General features: G+C 32.7%; 1 pseudogene; it reads left to right on the forward strand.

The window, feature by feature from the left end:
- Positions 1-15078, forward strand: part of LOC131935307 (uncharacterized) — a 45344-nt pseudogene extending 30266 nt beyond the window's left edge.
- The last annotated feature ends 3524 nt before the right edge of the window (positions 15079-18602 follow it).

Raw genomic sequence — 18602 nt, forward strand, 5'->3', positions numbered from 1 at the left:
TGAACTTATACCTGATTGGGACAAACGTGAAAATTGACATTTGCTTGAATTTGGACAAAAGCGTGTTGCTGCATGCAATAATGAAAGACTGGCCTGCCAAGATGAAAAAGAGAATTACTGGAGATGGCCATCACGTGTTATCTAGTGTTGTCTACACTCAAAGTGTTCATTTAAATATCAAACTGATCAAAATACTGTCATTGGGCCGGTGAAGTGGAGTCGACTTGTTAAGTGTTATTGTTAGGAGTATTACATTTTAACACAGTAATTTGGTTAAACTTAAAGACTTTAACATTATTTTATATCTTTTATATATGTTTTTTCATATTGTGAATTTTTATCTTAATAAGCGCTGGACTGAGATAGATGAGTTAAAAGTCAATTACATTGTTTAAAAAGGACTTTGGTAGATGTTATGTATATATGAGCAGGGTGCATTGGCGTAGCTAGGTCGGGTGTCACCCGGTGCGGCACTTAATGGTGTCACAATAGTATAAATCAAATATTATATTAAATTTACTTTCGCTATTAATTTGTACAATTTCAGTACAATACATACCTTAATTTATTTCAAAAATATTTATTTAATTGATGCTATATATTTGTGATTTTGACAGTGTTCACATTATACTAACGATTTTTATCTATAGCCGGTTATAAATACACCGTGATGTAACGTGTTTTCTACATCATTAGCAGGTTTACGTCATAGTGTCACCTCCCCCCCCCCTCCCCTTCCAATCATTGTCGGGATTTGTCAACTTTGCTCTTAAAAGACTATTCAACTTACTCCAATTGATCACTTAATTAAGTGGGATTATCATTTTTCTCTATATATTTTGATATTTTTTTTGTCTTGTGTCACCCCCGTAAATGGTGTTACCTTGTGCGGTCCGCACCCCCCCCCCCCAACCAACCTCTCGCTACGCCTCTGGCAGGATGAACGATAATTTAACAGACCTCTATACCAGGGGTCGGCAACCTGCGGCTGCGAGCCGCATGCGGCTCTTTTGGTGGCAAGATGCGGCTCTTCAGCTCGATGCACAATATTTAATAATTATTTTATATTATTTTTAAAACTCATAAAAGTATTCGTTTGCAACACCCGGTAATGAACGATATAATAATAAATATAGACAATAAAACACTCGCTATTCAATTAGAATATTTAGTTGCTCCCTATTTCAATGTACTTCCTTGTTTTCTAAAGTTATTTACGTTTAAACAATGCCTGTATTTGGATCATATTTATCGGGGCACTGGTTACCTACAATACCGCCCACCACCATGGCGTGCTGTATGAAAGCTTTGAGTGTAAGTTAATCACTCGCCGTAATATCTCCGTTAATCACTCATCGCCTATTTGTCGAGGACGGAATGTGGCGCTCTAGTGAACCTGATTACACTACCGCAGGGGCGATGCGTACGGCCCATAGCTCGGTTTAATCATCGAATGTCGTATTGTAGGGTGCTTCTTAAAACTAAGGTAGGCGCTTGGTGCTCGCAGGATAGCCCTGGGCGCCAAATAACACCCTGCAGAGAAGCCGGAGGACGCGCCTGATTCGATTTAGTAAGCGACTAAAGCAACGCGTGTCTATAGTGTATAGCCTATTTTTAAAATTGAACTCTTCTTCTTCTTCTTCGTTCTTAATTAATTTTTAGTATTGGAAGGGATCGAGCCTTATCTGCCACATGGTTCCAACTCGAGACTTTTTCGAATTTAACAACAATGAGCTTTAGCCGACTCGACCACGCCTCCAACACAATTAAGCGTTACGTGTCAACTGATTATGCGCCATTGAGGCCATTGACTCCGATTTCAGCCTGCTTTTCTTTTTGGATTTGCTTCCATAGCCTTTGTCCAACAGAGAACAAACTACAAGGCAGATATATATATATATATATATATATATATATATATATATATATATATATATATATATATATACATATATACTAGTTTGACGAAATATATTAGGATTTCACCAACGCGTTATCAATTATAATTATATGTTCTTAGACGCGTGACCTTCTTTTCTAAAAATGAGTTATTTAAATGTAAATAATTCTTGCGCTTGGATCATAAATATCAGGACACGGGTTTACCTCCAGTACCGCATGAAAACATTGAGACGTAGAGGGGCGCTCTCAGGGCCCCCACCCCCCGATTACACTACCGCATAGGCGCGGCGTACGACCCCTGGCTCCTTAAAACTAACAGGCGCCATTTAAAGAAATTAATTGACGTGTTTTAAATATCAGTGTGACTGATGCAATATGCTAGCGTTACTAATGGTCTATTATTAGATGCTCGATCTCAATTTCTGACTAGATTGTCTAATAGTAGATGCTTATTGCATCATTCGCAAAGTGACGAAACTCTACAGTAGGCTCCTCATATTCAAAAAGTTTTTTTTTCATCTTTGGCAAGGTGACGAAACTGTACAGAAGGATTTCCTCGCGTTACAAAGTTATTTTTAGAAGACTGTTGTAGTTTTACCGCTGAATATAGTAGTACCCCTTACTCGCTATGCAGGACGCTCGATTAACGGGTGCCAAGTGCCAACATAGTCGCTCTAAAACTCTGGGCGCCAAACCGTGTATTCACGAAAGTTGTACCCTATATGGCGCCGCCAATAAGAAACTTTCGTTTTCTTTTTCGCAGAAATATTCTCGGGAGTATTCTCATCTACTTCCTAAAGTTTCATGGCACTCGGATGAACAGCATCAGAGTTTTATTTTTTTATATACCGTGTATAGAAAAAAAAATCGCCCCCCCCCCCTGGGGGCGCCGCCCTTGCAATATTAAAACAAATTTTTTTGCAGAACCCTACCTTTGAGTGATCTAATCATCTCCCCAAAGTTTCATGGTACACGGATGAACGACGTGAAACCGAAATAGACTTTTATTTTTATAAACCGTATATAGAGAAAAATTGCAGCCTCCCGTGGCGCCGCCCTTGCGAAATTAAAAAATGATTTTTTTTTTTACAGAACCCTTCCCTGAGTTGTTCTAATCAACCCCCCCAAAGTCTCATGGCTATCGGATAACGGTGTCACACCAAAATCGACTTTTTAAAAAATATACCGTATATAGAGAAAAATCGCACCCTCCCGTGGAGCCGCCCTTGCGAAATGAAAAATGTTTTTTTACAGAACCCTTTCCCTAGAGTTTTATAATGAACTCTTCAAAGTTTCATGCCTATCGGATGAACGGTGTCACTGCTATTCACTTTTATTATTTTTATATAACGTATATAGAGAAAAATCGCACCCTACTGTGGCGCCGCCCTTGCGAAATTAAATATGATTTTTTTACAGAACCCTTCCTTAGAGTGTTATTATGAACTCCCCAAAGTCTCATGGCTAGCAGATGAACGATGTCAAACCAAAATCAACTTTTTATTTTTATATACCGTATATAGAGAAAAACAAATCGCGCCCTGCCGGGGCGCCACCCCTCCGAATTTGAAATTTTTTTTTTCGCAGAAACCTCCCCAGGAATATTCTCAACAACTTCCCAAAGTGTCACGGCGATGTGATGAGAGGTGTAGTAATGCATAAAGGACAAACACACATACATTGCTTTTTATATATATAGATAGATAGATATATTTAAATCGACTAAATTTTTGAATACCAATTACGTGGACATATTGCAATTTGTGTTGATTACGATCGTATAATATATAACTATTTTGTAAAGTATATCAAAATAGTAAAATAGTTATAATATATAACTATTTTGTAAAGTATATCAAAATAGTAAAACTATCATTTTATTCAAAAACCATGTGTTCATCAAAATGTTTTGCTTAGTGCATATTGTTTGTGTTACCCTAAATTTAATGTACAATAAATGAAACATATTTGTCTAATAGATTTCTATTAAACAGACAAAGACCCTATACTTTCTTTATGTCGGGAACATTTTCCAATAAGGAATGTTATTCATCTTAAAGTTTGTTGTTACCTAAGTTAATTAAGAATTTCCAATGTTGATGAAGCAGGATTTTCCTAAAAAGAAACATAAGACTTGCTAGCATGAGAAGTGAAGTGGAACTCTTTTTCTGTAATTGAATATTGTTAACATCATGAATTTATGCTACAATAGACATCTAATAAATATTTGGTTTACTCAAAGACTTAAATTTTCTTTGTGTTAAATTTTTGCTTTCCCGTTAATATTATAATAGCTGGTAAACCAAAGTTTTATTGATAGAGAGAAAGAGAGGGGACTGCAAGGAGGCGCTTGCAGCTTGTTTTCTAACGGCTCCCAGAAGAGAATTATATATTGCAGTCCCCTCTCTTTCTCTCTATCACTATCACTACCACCCCCACCCCACCCCTACATTTTATGGTGAGCTGTGGTCACGCTGTTTACATTTTACAATCATAGAGACGGGTTTGGTGACGGCTATTAGGGGCAGATAATTTAGTTTGAAACGATTTTAAACTTAGAGGAGGTAACTAAGAGGAGGCTGCTTTCACGTTGGGGGGGGGGGGGGAGAGTTAGTGTTTTTAAGCAAATATTTTCAGTGGCAGCATTGGTACTGTCGAATTCACAAATTATAAATTACTGAAAAGTGGAAGAAAAAAGAACAACTAAATAGCGGCGTATGATACGCAGCGGGTCGGCTCGTTATATATATAGGTTGTTTCGATCTTATAAAAAAAGGGGACTTAATTTAATTTACAATTTATACGGGAGACAACTTAACCATTTTTTTGCTAATTAAAGTGTACCAAAGCAGTTCAAAAATAGCATACATCTATTACACTATTGAATTAATTTTCTAATAAGAACTTATAATTTCAAAAATATGTCGTTTAAGAGAAAAGTTACGATTTGAAAATAAGCTAAATTTCTTATGTATTTTAATTCGTAAAGACCATTACTAAATGATATATAATCTCAAATATATCTTGTGCCAGATCTTCAACTAATGTTTGTGCATATACATACTTTCCTTTCGTATTATCTTAACTTTATAAAAAAAAAAAAAAAAAAAAAAAAAAAGAAAAAAAAAATTAACTGTAGAAAATATCGACTTAAATCAAAATGTGAAAACCACATGTCAAACAACTTAACAAAATACACAATAAACTAGGAAACATTTATTAAGATTGTACGTTAGTACAGAAAGAAAAGCAAACGCGTACGCATATATTAAAAACCACCAATCAAACAGCCACAACAAATAATGCAATTACACTTAACGTAATTAACATAACTAGACAAAAACAAGACGAAAGCAGACTTGTAGCAGCGGCTAATAATATATCCACTATATGGAAATATAGGAATACAATCAGATTTTATTCTAAAAAAAAAATACTCTGGCATCGATTTAAAATAAATATTTCAAGAAAAGCTAAGACATAGCTAAGACTTTGTAGTTAATAAACATATAAATGTCTAAAAATATATTAGTGTTACTTAACATTGCCCTTACTATAATTTTTTTAGTTACGTAAGTTGCACAATTTTAACTTTTGTTTTGCTTTCTTAAAATATATTATAGCTTAATATGTTTAAAGCATATATTCATATGCACTGTTTAGTTTATTTATAACAGATGTATGGTTGTATATGGACCACCAAATAAAACAAAACAAAAAAATCGATACACCACACACTTGGTGAAATTCATTAATAGAAAAATGAACAGACGCTGATAGTTAACACCAGGGGTCTCCAAACATTTCGGTCCGAGGGCCGTATTAACTATCACATTTCAGTTTGGGGGCCAGTTTCTTCCAGGCATGTCTTTGATTTTTCTAAGCAAAGTTCTTTAGCCATCACCAAGAAACGCTTTTTCCTTGGACAAAAAATCTCCGCGGGCCGGATGATAGGACTTCGCAGGCCGCATCCGGCCCGCGGGCCGTAGTTTGGAGACCCCTGGTTAACACGATTGTCGATTAATAATTATTCAACTCCCTTCAACATATTAGATGTATGCTTAAATAAACCGGGAGTGATCTCCCCTATACTTTCTTGAATATTCTTATATAACACTACGGGGAATGTCAACTTGGGATATAGACAATATGTTTTATCCATTTTACTTTTAAAATAGAATAAAATCTCGTAGAAAAAAAGAATTGCACACTAAGTGAACGCCAAATAAATTGTGTATAATAGTGAGGAATATTATTAGTACTTTATAAATTCACATGCGTGTTTTGAGAAATCGGAAATAGCCTAAACTACTACATCCGGTCAACGAAAGTTATTCAAAATGTAATATAATGTAGAGCATTACATATTTTACTTATATGCGATACTTCATGTATCTATCTGAATTTCTGAAATAGTTTTCTAGTTAGAGGATCTATACATTTGATATAATACTAATATTTGAAATTTCATCAACTTAGCTGTAACGCTACTCAAGTTATCGTGTTTTCAGACAAACACACACACATATAAACTGATCAGCTACCTGTGTGTGTATTAATTTATTCCGTAATTTTACTACGTTAGTTGCGATTTAATATTATGAAGAAGTATGCCAAGTTTTTCACAATTATCAGTATATTTTCAGCCAATGAAACAAAGGTTAAACCTAACAATCACTGTTCATCAAACACATGGATGTTTTTTTTCCGCCTTCAATTTTCCATACACTATAAGCTCTTCCAGTTTATAAAAGGGATAATCTTTTGATATACATTACGTTTGATGTTGGGTTTTAAAAAATACATATTGACATGGTATATATTATAGTGAACATTATCATTAGTTTCATCATAAAATAGTATGGTTTATTTGATGTTAACATTATTTTCTTTTATTAATACTATTAAAATGCAATATAATGTTAATCATTTAAATGAGGCGCATTAAGAGTTAAACATGATTATTTTAATTCATTGCACAGTTTAGATTATAAAATAGAAACGTATACAGATACAAGGTAAATATAGGCGATACTGTTGCAATAAATTATTCTGTGAAAGAGATAAACCTAAGAAAACAATGTTTAAAGATAATGTCCCAGTTAGTATAAAGTGTGATTGACTACACAACTGTGCTGAAATAAGCAAATACATTTTTAGACCTTATATATAATAGGACACATTCTATAAACATAGTTTTTGTTTATTTATAGCAGATGTATGAACGTATATGGAAGTCCTTATGTAACAAGAGATTCAGTAGATTAATCACACACTTGGTGAAATTCATTACAAGCAAACTGAAAAAAACCCACTCAAATACGGTTAAGTATAAATAAATATTCTACTCACTTCGACATATTAAATGTGTGCATATGCAATATTGATCTTGAAATTTCACGTATAAGACAAAATTGATTAAAATAATATATATACAGCACTGTTCTTAAAGACGTCATCTTTTTTATTTCCCTTGCTTTAGGAGAGATAACTCAAAGTTATTTAATAAAGTCAATAAGTGAAAAACACTAAGTGAAAATACACCTTTAGTTTGAGGATTATCAAACAAATAAAGTTATTTTTTTGAATGGATATATGAAACATATTTAACATTTTTGTAAAATGTATTTTAAATTTAAAATATTCTGCAAAACTTAGAGCAGAGCTTTATTTATAAAAAAAAATGTTTTTAAAAAGCTTTTCTTGTAAATAAGAGAAGCATTATCTTTTACTAATGTATTTTTTTTTAAAAATGTCATTATTTTCAAAAGCAAAATGACGCCTGTTATTTTAAGGAACCAGGGGCCGTACGCGGCGCCTATGCGTTAGTGTAATCGGGTGGGGCTACTGAGAGCGCCCCTCTACGTCCCTGGCACATGGGCGGTCACCGAAGTGTGTTCTACCTCATTATTTCGGTGACTGATTAATGTAAACTTAAGGTTTTCATGCGGTAGTGTAGGTAAACCCGTGTCCCGATATTTATGATCCAAGCGCATGCAGTCTTTACCTTTAAACAACTCACTTTAAGAAAACAAGGTGATGAGTCCAAGAACACAGGATTGGTAACGCATGGATGAAACTCGTATATATTTCGTCGGACTTTCTTATATTCCCGCGGAAACGCGCGGGGACGGGTGTACCCACTCTAGTGTATATATATATATATATATATATATATATATATATATAAATTAGTTTATATTATCAGTTTTATCATAAAATGTTACATGTATATCTCATGGTAACACCATTTTCTTATATTATTACAATTTAAATGAAATAAAATATTAACCCTCTAAATAAGATACATTCAGGGTTAAACGTGATTATTGTAAACCACTGCAAAATTTAGATTATAAAATAGAAACATATACAGATACAAGGCAAATATAGGCGATATAGTTGCAATAAATTATTCAGTGACATAGATAAACCTATGAAAACAATGTTTAAAGATTGTGTCCCATTTAGTATTACGTGTACTTGACAATTTACTGCAGAAACATACTGAAACAAGCAAACACATTTTTTGCGAATAAGACGAAATCAACTAGAAGAATATAAACACTGTTCTAAAAGACGTCACCTTTTTATTTCCCTTGTGTTAGGGGAGATAATAATTAAATATTTAAAAACAAGTCAATAAGAGAAATATACTAAGTAAAATCACACACTTTTATTAATAATTGCGATATAAATAAATAAGATATGTGTACAAATATACACATTTATTTCAGTTTTTTATATAATGTATTTTAAATTTAAATTATTCTTCATACCAAACACCAAAATTTATATTTAATTAAATGCTTCTAAGAATTGTTACTTATTTCTTGCGATAGTGTTAGTCTGACTCATATGAGTTTAAAATATTTCTTCTTCTTTTAAAAAAAACAAAAAAAAAAACTTTAAAAGTATAGTAATTTATTTAAAAGTAACTTTCAAAAACTAAATGCATTTGGAAATAATGATAATTAAAGTTACTTTCAAAAACTAAATGCGATTGGAAATAATGATAGTTAAATTTTGTTACATAAAAAATCCAAGAACACGTAGCAGAATTATCTTTTTGAAAAGATATAAAGTTGGTTAGGCTGATGAATAAAAATAAATAGTTAGGCACACAGTCGCTATCGTTTACGCGTTGGGCCTAATAATATAATATACTAACATAAAAGTATGCCGGTTCTCAAACAGAGTTTCTTCCAGGCATCTGTTCGGAGAGGGGGGGAGAGCCCCCCCCCCTGAAAAAATTCTACCGCCCCCCGAACGAAATAAAATTTATATAATTTATATAGACAATATATACTTTTAACAGTGTCCGGCCCCCGGAAGAAAGTCTACCGCCCCCCCCCCCCTCCGAAAATTTCAGGTTTCCCCCCGGAGAAAAGAGTCCGGAAGAAACAATGACCTCAAAGCTTGCTAAAAGTTACGGTCTTATCATGTGTTTGCAAATAAATACTTTTTTTTTAAAAAGAATTTCGTATTGTCTTACGCTTTTATGTTTAGGCCTTTACAACAACAACAAATTACATTTCTTTAATAATATAGTAAAATAATTTGAGAGAAAACAGTTTCGCGAATGAGTTAGGTAAGTGTAATTTAATAGCTCCTATATACAACCAGTTCCATTTTTTTCACCGCGTTTCTATTCCACGAACTGTTAAACTTTGATTGTTGATAATCATGATTTTAAATATATGTTTGACGAAGTTGCTGGGAATTTAGACACAAACAACAACTTTAATACTGCAATTTTTGACACGGCAGCATACTTAATACTAAATTTCAATTAACGAAGAACACAATGCCTAACAACTTCTTTTTTTTTCATGAAGTTACGCCCAAGTGTCTTCGTCTTCTTTTGTCGGACTGTCTGTATCAGGTCACCACACAATAGAACATCACAGACCTTTTCTTGATCTGTCAAATGCGCATGTCAATCATACCAAACAATAGAACATTACAGACCTATTATCTAGCTGTAAAATGTGCACGTCCATCATACACACTATCTGCTACATCTGTAATGATAAACTGGGCTCGGCGTTGTCCCATTGTGTAGATAAAAAAAAAAACTCTTTAAAAATGTCCAGTTTATAAACACAAGTCAGCACTGAGTATTATCAATACAGTTTATTATTATGTATGTTCGCCTTCAAACTCTAACGGTTAGCCATCATATCTGTCGACTTGGTCGAAAAAGAAGCCGTTCAAATAGCACAAAAAATATCACATTTAAAAAATAAATACACGTCTTTTCATACGATTTGTATTTACAAGCTCTAGCTATATTGTTCTATTCCGACCTAACTCAGAACTGAATTAATCATTACGCGCTTTTAGAAAGCATGTATTTCTGATACAAAGATTTTTACAAAAATCAAATATACATAGAATTTAGCGTCTATTAGAAAGAAAGCTAAATATAACATATTTGAAAAAAAAATACTTCTAACATATATAGCTGCTAAGAAAGTGTACAATATTTTAATAGATTAAATTGATTTAAAACAATCTTGTGTAGGTCTACGTTAGTGAAATAACACACATGAATGATAGCTTACTTATAAAGTAAAAAAAAACATTATATTTCCATTCATGCTTTGCCATTTATCGCAGTATAGAAAATCAATGACAAACTATTGTGTAGGTAAAGATAACTCTTATGTTTTTTTAAGCAGGGGAAACAATCACATATTAGTACATTATTTTAAGAAACATACAAAAACAAAAGAGTAGAAATATAATAAATATACTATTTTTAAATGCAAAATAGAAAATAAAAATAGAAACAAAAATATTTTTCAAATGATGATGAAAAATGAAACTATCTATAAACGTGCCCTTTAATACTAGATCTAACTCTAAATGTAAAACATAAGTCAGATTACAAAACTTAATACTAAATATATAATGATATTTTATGTGAGCACGTTCTTTTTTTGTCTATTTTTTCCCATATAAAATATTAATGGATTTTAATTTATTGAAAAAAAAACGGTTTGAGGACTGTAAAGATATAGTATTGATGTTTGAAAGGGAAGAATGTTTGCTTTGATGTGTCTCATTGTAATAACATAACTTTTCCGATTGCTTAAAATTTGTATCATTTTAATTCTCGATAATCCCAATGTTTTTTATTTCAGCTCTACTTAAAAACCCAAATTCCGCGCCCCCCCCCCCCGTCCCCTCAGTCCACCACGCCGAGAAAAAAAAAATCCCTTGAATCATCATTTAATTACACATTTGCATTTTCTGTTTCAGGGTTTAAAAAAAAAATAAAAAACATATTTTTTTTTCTTTATATTTAGACGTTTTGTATTATATCTATGTATAAGTAAACCATCTTAAATGAATGAAAGCAGGCTACAAGTAAGAAAGAAATATCACTATTGTAAATCTGTATCAGTCCTCACAAGCCGATGATGAAAACTGTAATACTAAAGCGAACACACAACTGACGCTATAAATTACATGTCTGAGGCGGAAAAAAAAGAGAAAAAAAAAATGGTTTTTAATTTACAACATAATAAATTACAAAGTCAAGATAAAAAAATGTTCTTAAACTTCATTAAAGGAAATTTCATTTGGAAATAATAATTTTAATTTTAGAGACTTAAGTATTAACTTAAATTATTTGGCTATATATATATATATATATATATATATATATATATATATATATATATATATAGATTGCATGTGCGTTTTTTATAATGTTTGTGCATTTCATAACGGTTAATATGAATGTATTTTATTTCTGCTATTATATTAATTATACTGATAGTATCGACTACACATACATTATTTCAACTGTGTGGCCTGGAACATAGACTAGACTAGCAAAAACAATTAATTGGCTATCACTGTCAATCGTTAACGACCGGCTCTTTAACGTGGCCATGTCATTCGTACACGGGCATTGACCAGCCTTTCTATATAGCTGCTACAAAAGTGTAAAATATGTAAATGGCTTATATTGATTTACAACAAACTTGTGTAGGTCTACGATAGTGTAATAACACCGATGAATGATAGCTTACTTATAAAGTAAAAAAAAAAAAAAAAAAACTGTTTCCATTGAACATTAAAAAATTGACAAAATATAGGGCCCACATCCTAAACCGCAAATATAATTATAAGCATTAGGCTTTGCCATAGATCGCAGTATAGATAAATAACTACAAAGAAAAGCATCGGACACTTAAGGGGATAGGCTCCCGAAAAAAACAGGGAAAAAAACTTTTTAGTTAAAAAGCCTTTTTCATTTATTTGTGTATGTATAAGTTAGGGTACTTAAGGAAAAATATTTGGATGTACCAGGGACTCTTCTGAAAATATGGTTGCCATGGAAATGGCGGCCATCTTGGAAAAAACTACCTTTTGTGGAGTTCTAAAATTTCCTAAAGTAACATATAAACCGCCCATATAATCATTGATCTTTATTGTACAAACATCAATAGAGTGAGCTGGCTAATTTTTGTAACCGAAACACAGCTAGACATATTTTTTTTCAAATTTTCAAAAAAATATGTGGTGAAATTCCATTGAATTTAGCATTATTTTCATTGGAATTTCGTCACACCAAATTTTGAAAATTAAAAAAAAATATTTCTAGAGTGATTTCTGTTACAAAAACTAGCCAGCTGACTCTATTAGCGTTAGTACAAGAAGGATCAATGGTTATATAGCCGATATTTATGTTAGTTTATGAAATTTTAGAACTCCAGAAAATGATGTTTTTTTCAAGATGGCCGCCGTTGCCATGGCAACCATTTTTCCAAAATATTCCCTGATGCATGGAAATATTTTCCTTCAAGTACCCTAACTTAGATATACACAAATGAATCAATAAAAGGTTTTAATTAAGAAGTTGGTTTTTTCTGGAGCCTACCCCCTTAAGTACCTATTGGATACCTTTACTAATATTTGAGAAGAGACCCACGCTTTTATTTATAGTTATTTAAATAGTAGTGAATAATTTATTGTCTACTTTTTGTTGCATTATTACATAAAAGCTTGTTATTAAAACGTTTTTTTATGAAATATTAGTACCATAATTTAAGAAACAAAACCAAAAGAATAAAAATATTACGAAATATATTATTTTTAAGAACAAAAGATAACAAAAAATGTCTTATAAACGATGATGTAAATTGACATTTCCTATAGAGTGCCCTTTAATACTTGATCTAACTCTATATGTGAAACTGTTGTCACATTACAATACTTAATGCTAAATATATCGTGATACTATGTGTGAACACATTTCTGATATTTTCCAAATAAATATTAATGATTTTTAATTTAAACCATACAAAAATGTCAAATTATAGAATAAAAAGTTCGCTGAGCTGGACCCACGTCATGAGACCATCCGTTAATTACACCTTCCCAACATCCATCTCCGTATCGAGATCGTTGATACAGCATAGAAAGAGCGTGCAACACAGAGCTGATCCATGTGGCAGACCATACTCGATCGTTATCAGATCAGATAGGTCAGTTCCTACCCTGGTCCTGATAATACAAGCGTCCAGAAAGTCTGTTGGTCACAGGTACATGTTCTTACACACACCCATTTGACGGAGTTTTAATATAATTATAATGTGCTCGCTTGGTCAGGTGTGTAGGGCTAACGGTTAGCCCGACCACAAAAAGAGAGAGAGGCGGTTTGTTATAGAAACACATGCAGCGAAAAGTTGAGTAACTCTAATATAATGACGTCACGTTGATTAAGCGAATTTATAATCGTTGATCGCTAGACAGCTACAAATGACACTAAAAAGTTCGGTCTACAGCATCTTCAATTAAACAAAAAAAAAAAAATTTATGAAAAATGGTTGGTCAAAAAAGCCTTTAAAATTGAGGGGCAAGGTACACAGCGTCACGGTCCGATCATTCTTTTAATAAAGAACCATTTTAGATAGTCTTAGCTAACATGTTAAGAGAATGATATGTTAAGATTCTATTGATTCGATGTGATAAATGAAAGGGACCTAACTTAATTTACATTTTATAAGGGAAACAACTACACATTCTTTGTTGATCAACGTTTACCTAAACATTACAAAAATAGTAAACAGTTATTGCATTATTATATTAATTTTCTAATATTAACTTATACGTTCGAATGTATCGTTTAAAAGATCAGTTTCGATACAAAAAATGTAATCAAATTACTTTTGTATTCGAACTTGTAAGAACCCATCAAAGATGTCACACGATTTCTTACATAGTTTTATCTTGATCTTCTATTATTATCGGGTGGTTGCAATCGAGTACCACACATTATTTAATATTTGATAGATCCTTAAACAGACCAAGAGAGATATGGTCTCGTAGAAGATTGCACCTGCCATCTGAAAATGATGATTCAGGGGAAGAAAGTAAAGGAAGATTGTCTGCAGTAAAAGAAGAGGATCCACTGAGGCTGGCCAGGAGAGAAAAAGATATTCTGTATGGAAAAACCACTGATGCTTACAAAAAAAATGTATCAACTATTCCAAAAAACCTACGAAGTGGAGATCTGAAATTGCACCCTAGAACTCCTGAAAAAACAAGAAAGTGTAGTCGCAGATCTTGGGACTCTCAAGTTAAGATGGAAACGTCGACTTCATTCATGGGCTGGACTGCACTGCAAACAAACAGACTCTGATTTATTTGTTGACGAAAAAAAAATGATGACGAAGCTTTTTTTTTTTTTCCGGAATATTCATTCGTCATAAGGACCACCAAGTTAAAGAAAACAAGAAAGCTTAGTGGTCATGTCAGCCATGGACATGGTCGTGTTGGCAAACACCGCAAGCATCCAGGTGGTGGGGGTAATGTTGGTGGTCAGCATCATCACAGAATTAACTTTGACAAATACCATCCTGGTTACTTTGGTAAAGTTGGTAACAGATTATTTCAAAAGACAAACAGTAAATTTTACTGCCCATCAGTAAATCTTGACAAACTGTGGTCCCTCTTGAGTGAGCAGAGCCAAATATCTTGATGCACCATCTGAGAAGGCTCCAGTTATTGATGTTGGACAGGCTGGATACTACAAAGTTCTTGGCAAAGGTCATCTTCCCAAAAGACCAGTTATTGTCAAGGCCAAGTTCTTCAGTAAAGTTGCAGAAAAGAGAATTAAGGAAGTTGGGGGTGCATGTGTCCTCACATCTTAATTTTACACAAAGTTATAATTGTAAAAAAAAAGAGATGACGAATCTAAAGTAGAATCAATTTACAATATCTCCTAGTTCTTAAAGAGCCACTAACATTTTTTTTTCAATATTTCGGTATTTGAATAGGGTTAGGTAAACGGATTTAAGTATGAAATAATATGTATTCATATAAAATATAAAAACATAAGCATGTTTTCACAAAACATATTAAAGTATTTAACTAGCTCTGCTAGGATACTAGGATAACAAAAGCAAATTATATATAACTAGAACAATATTCCTACCTAATTTAGAAGCTAATAACTACAAAACCATGTGACAAAAGTCAACCCAATGCACACTGACACATAAGACAATGCCTTCTAAAGAAAATAAAAAAATAAAATTGAAAATATCTCCTAGTTCTTAAAGAGCCACTAACATTTTTTTTTTCAATATTTCGGTATTTGAATAGGGTTAGGTCAGGGGTCGGCAACCTGCGGCTCGCGAGCCGCATGCGGCTCTTTTGATGTCAAATTGCGGCTCTTCAGCTCCTTGCACAATTATTTATAATTGATTTATTTTATTTTTAAAACTCATAAAAATATTGTTCTGCAACAGTCGGTAATGAACGATATAATAATAAATATAATCAATAAACACTCTCTATTATATTAGAATATTCAGTTACTCCCTATTTCAATGTACTTCTTATTAAATTGTCCATCACGAATTGAAACATCGAACTTCATATTAAATATTACAAAGAAACTAAACGAGCTAAATGTAAAACTGCAATGAAAGGGAAACCCAGCCTATGCCTTGCTTGAAGAAGTTGATTGTTTCGAAAAAAATTTTTTGTTGTTGAAGACAAATTTTGATAAATTTGAAAAAAATATCATGATGAAAACAATGCTACTTTTAACATGAATTACTTAGGCATTACAATAAACAAAATGAAGGATGGATTCCTGAGTGATTTGAGCAATTCGAAACAAATGTAAGTACTTTGACGTACTTAGTAGATCGTCTTAACACAAAAACAAATGCGATCAACATTGAGCCATTTGAAATGGATGCTGATTAGCTTCAAATGAAATGGCTGGATTTGTAAAAACAAAAATTTCACGAAACTCAGGAGAAAGTTAGAAGATTTGGAGGTTCAGAAAAACATGCACTAGACAGCTCAAACATAAATGCCTTGAGTTGAGGCATTATTATGTGACGCATGGAATATTCTCCCAAAATACTACAATGAGGTAAAAAAGTTAGCATTTGGAGTGCTGATGATCTTCGGGTCTCTATATTTATGCGAGCAGGCGTTTTCTTGCTTGAATAAAATAAAAAGTAAAGAAGCCAACCAGTGTTTCTTCCAGGCATTTCTTGGGAGGGACTTGCCCCCCCCCCCCCCCCCCCCCGAAGAGTCTACCCCCCTCCCCGGAAGAAATGGACTTTATATACAAAATATATACTTTTAACATTGTCCGCCCCCTCGGAAATTTTAGTCCGTCCCCCGCGAAAACTTTAAGTGCTCCCCAGTGAAGCAAAGTAACAAATAAAAAAATCTTAAGGCGTGCTTGAAACTGAAAACAAGTTATGAGCCAAGTTTAAACAAACTTTCAAAAAGCTTGCAAGGTCAAACTATAATCGTAAATATTATTCAATAATTATTGTTATATAATTTGATTACTGATTTTATTATTCTAGCAGAGCTGGTTAAAATACTTAATTATGTTTTGTGCTAATCATGTGTATGTTTTTATATGAATAAATATTATTTCATATTAAAAGCTATTTATTTTAAATTTTATATAGACATATATATATATATATATATATATATATATATATATATATATATATATATATATATATATATATATATATATATATATATATATATATTCCTAATAAAATATCATACTATTGAAATAAAAATGGCGGCTCTTTAAAAACAGGGAAATTTTGTAAATTGCAACTTTTGGCTCTTCCGTCTCAAAAGGTTGCCGACCCCTGGGTTAGGTAAACGGATTTAAGTATGAAATAATATGTATTCATATAAAATATAAAAACATAAGCATGTTTTCACAAAACATATTAAAGTATTTAACTAGCTCTGCTAGGATACTTGGATAACAAAAGCAAATTATATATAACTAGAACAATATTCCTACCTAATTTAGAAGCTAATAACTACAAAACCATGTGACCAAAGTCAACCAAATGCACACTGACACATAAGACAATGCCTTCTAAAGAAAATAAAAAAATAAAATTGAAAATATTCGAAAAAATAAGCATTTCAGTAGTAGAAAGAATGGAACTACTGCCACGGGGCTGGCCACATCACAGTTGTGGAGGTGGGCCTAGTAACCAAGCAGCTGTCAGCTTCTGTATACACTCTACTCCACCTATTCTTAGTGTTGTCTTATCTTGTCTAAAGTTCTTTTTTACAGTATAATATTTTTATGAATTATGAAATTAAAATAACATCATTATTATAGAACTGGCGAGCCGCATCCTTAGATCAAAAGAGGCGCAGGTTGCCGACCCCTGATCAACATTGAATGTAAATCTTTACATTTTTGAATTAGCTACTGATTGTTATGCTATTTAAAAAAAAAAATTAACATAATGATGTTTACATGTAATTACAAAAACAATATTCACAGAGTTTTACTGGTTTTAAAGTCGCGATTCTGACTGTAAAATAACAAATATAATTATTCTTTATTTGCTGTTTGCTTCTTTTCATTTTTTGTAGGCAGTTTTACTATTATCTGTAGTGTTTGTATATTGTTGAAACTAAACTTACCCGAGGTATTTTGTTGATTCATTAAGGACATCTGTACGTGCTTATCATCTTGACTAATACCAACGTTCTTGAGGTTGTGTGTTTTTTTTTTCGTTACATTTATTCGACTTTCTCTCCCCAATATATAATTGTATAGAGTTTTTAAAACAATCCACCTAAAAAAGGAGTGCATCTGTACAAGATGGCCTTTGGAGAATGTTCTAGATCAGCTGACTAGCAATGGGCCTGCAGTTTCCCTTCTTGCTTGTATTGACATTTGAAAGATACGCAAAATCGTATCCTACGGGGCACACTTTTACATCTTATATTAACAATGACCGATAAAAAACTTTTACTTCGGCGCCCCACGTTTTTCATCGCTTATAGTAGAGTGATCGCTTGCATTATTGTGATGTATAGCATTTATTTTCTACTTTTTAGTTCAATCAGAATACGTGGGTTTTTTAAAACTTTTTTAATGATAATTATTTTCTACTTTTTAGTCTTTGTTTGTTTGCATTAAAATCTTGCTATCGATTTTATCTTTTCGCATTCACTTTTTTTTTGGGGTAAACGAAGACAACTCGTAAAAAACACGTGCCTTGAACCCATGTCGAGTGGGTTAGCAATCCTGTGCCCAACCACTCGACCATATCGTCTCCCCCATACTGGCCACCAGTTGTTCCGGTTGTTTGTAGACCGAACCTTGTTTTCATCAAATTACAATTACTGAGTTATGCCGCTTTTTCCCCACG

The sequence above is a fragment of the Physella acuta genome, unplaced genomic scaffold (genome assembly GCF_028476545.2).
Source record: "Physella acuta isolate Inbredline_101_S28 unplaced genomic scaffold, ASM2847654v3 ptg000142l, whole genome shotgun sequence".
NCBI lineage: Eukaryota > Metazoa > Mollusca > Gastropoda > Physidae > Physella > Physella acuta.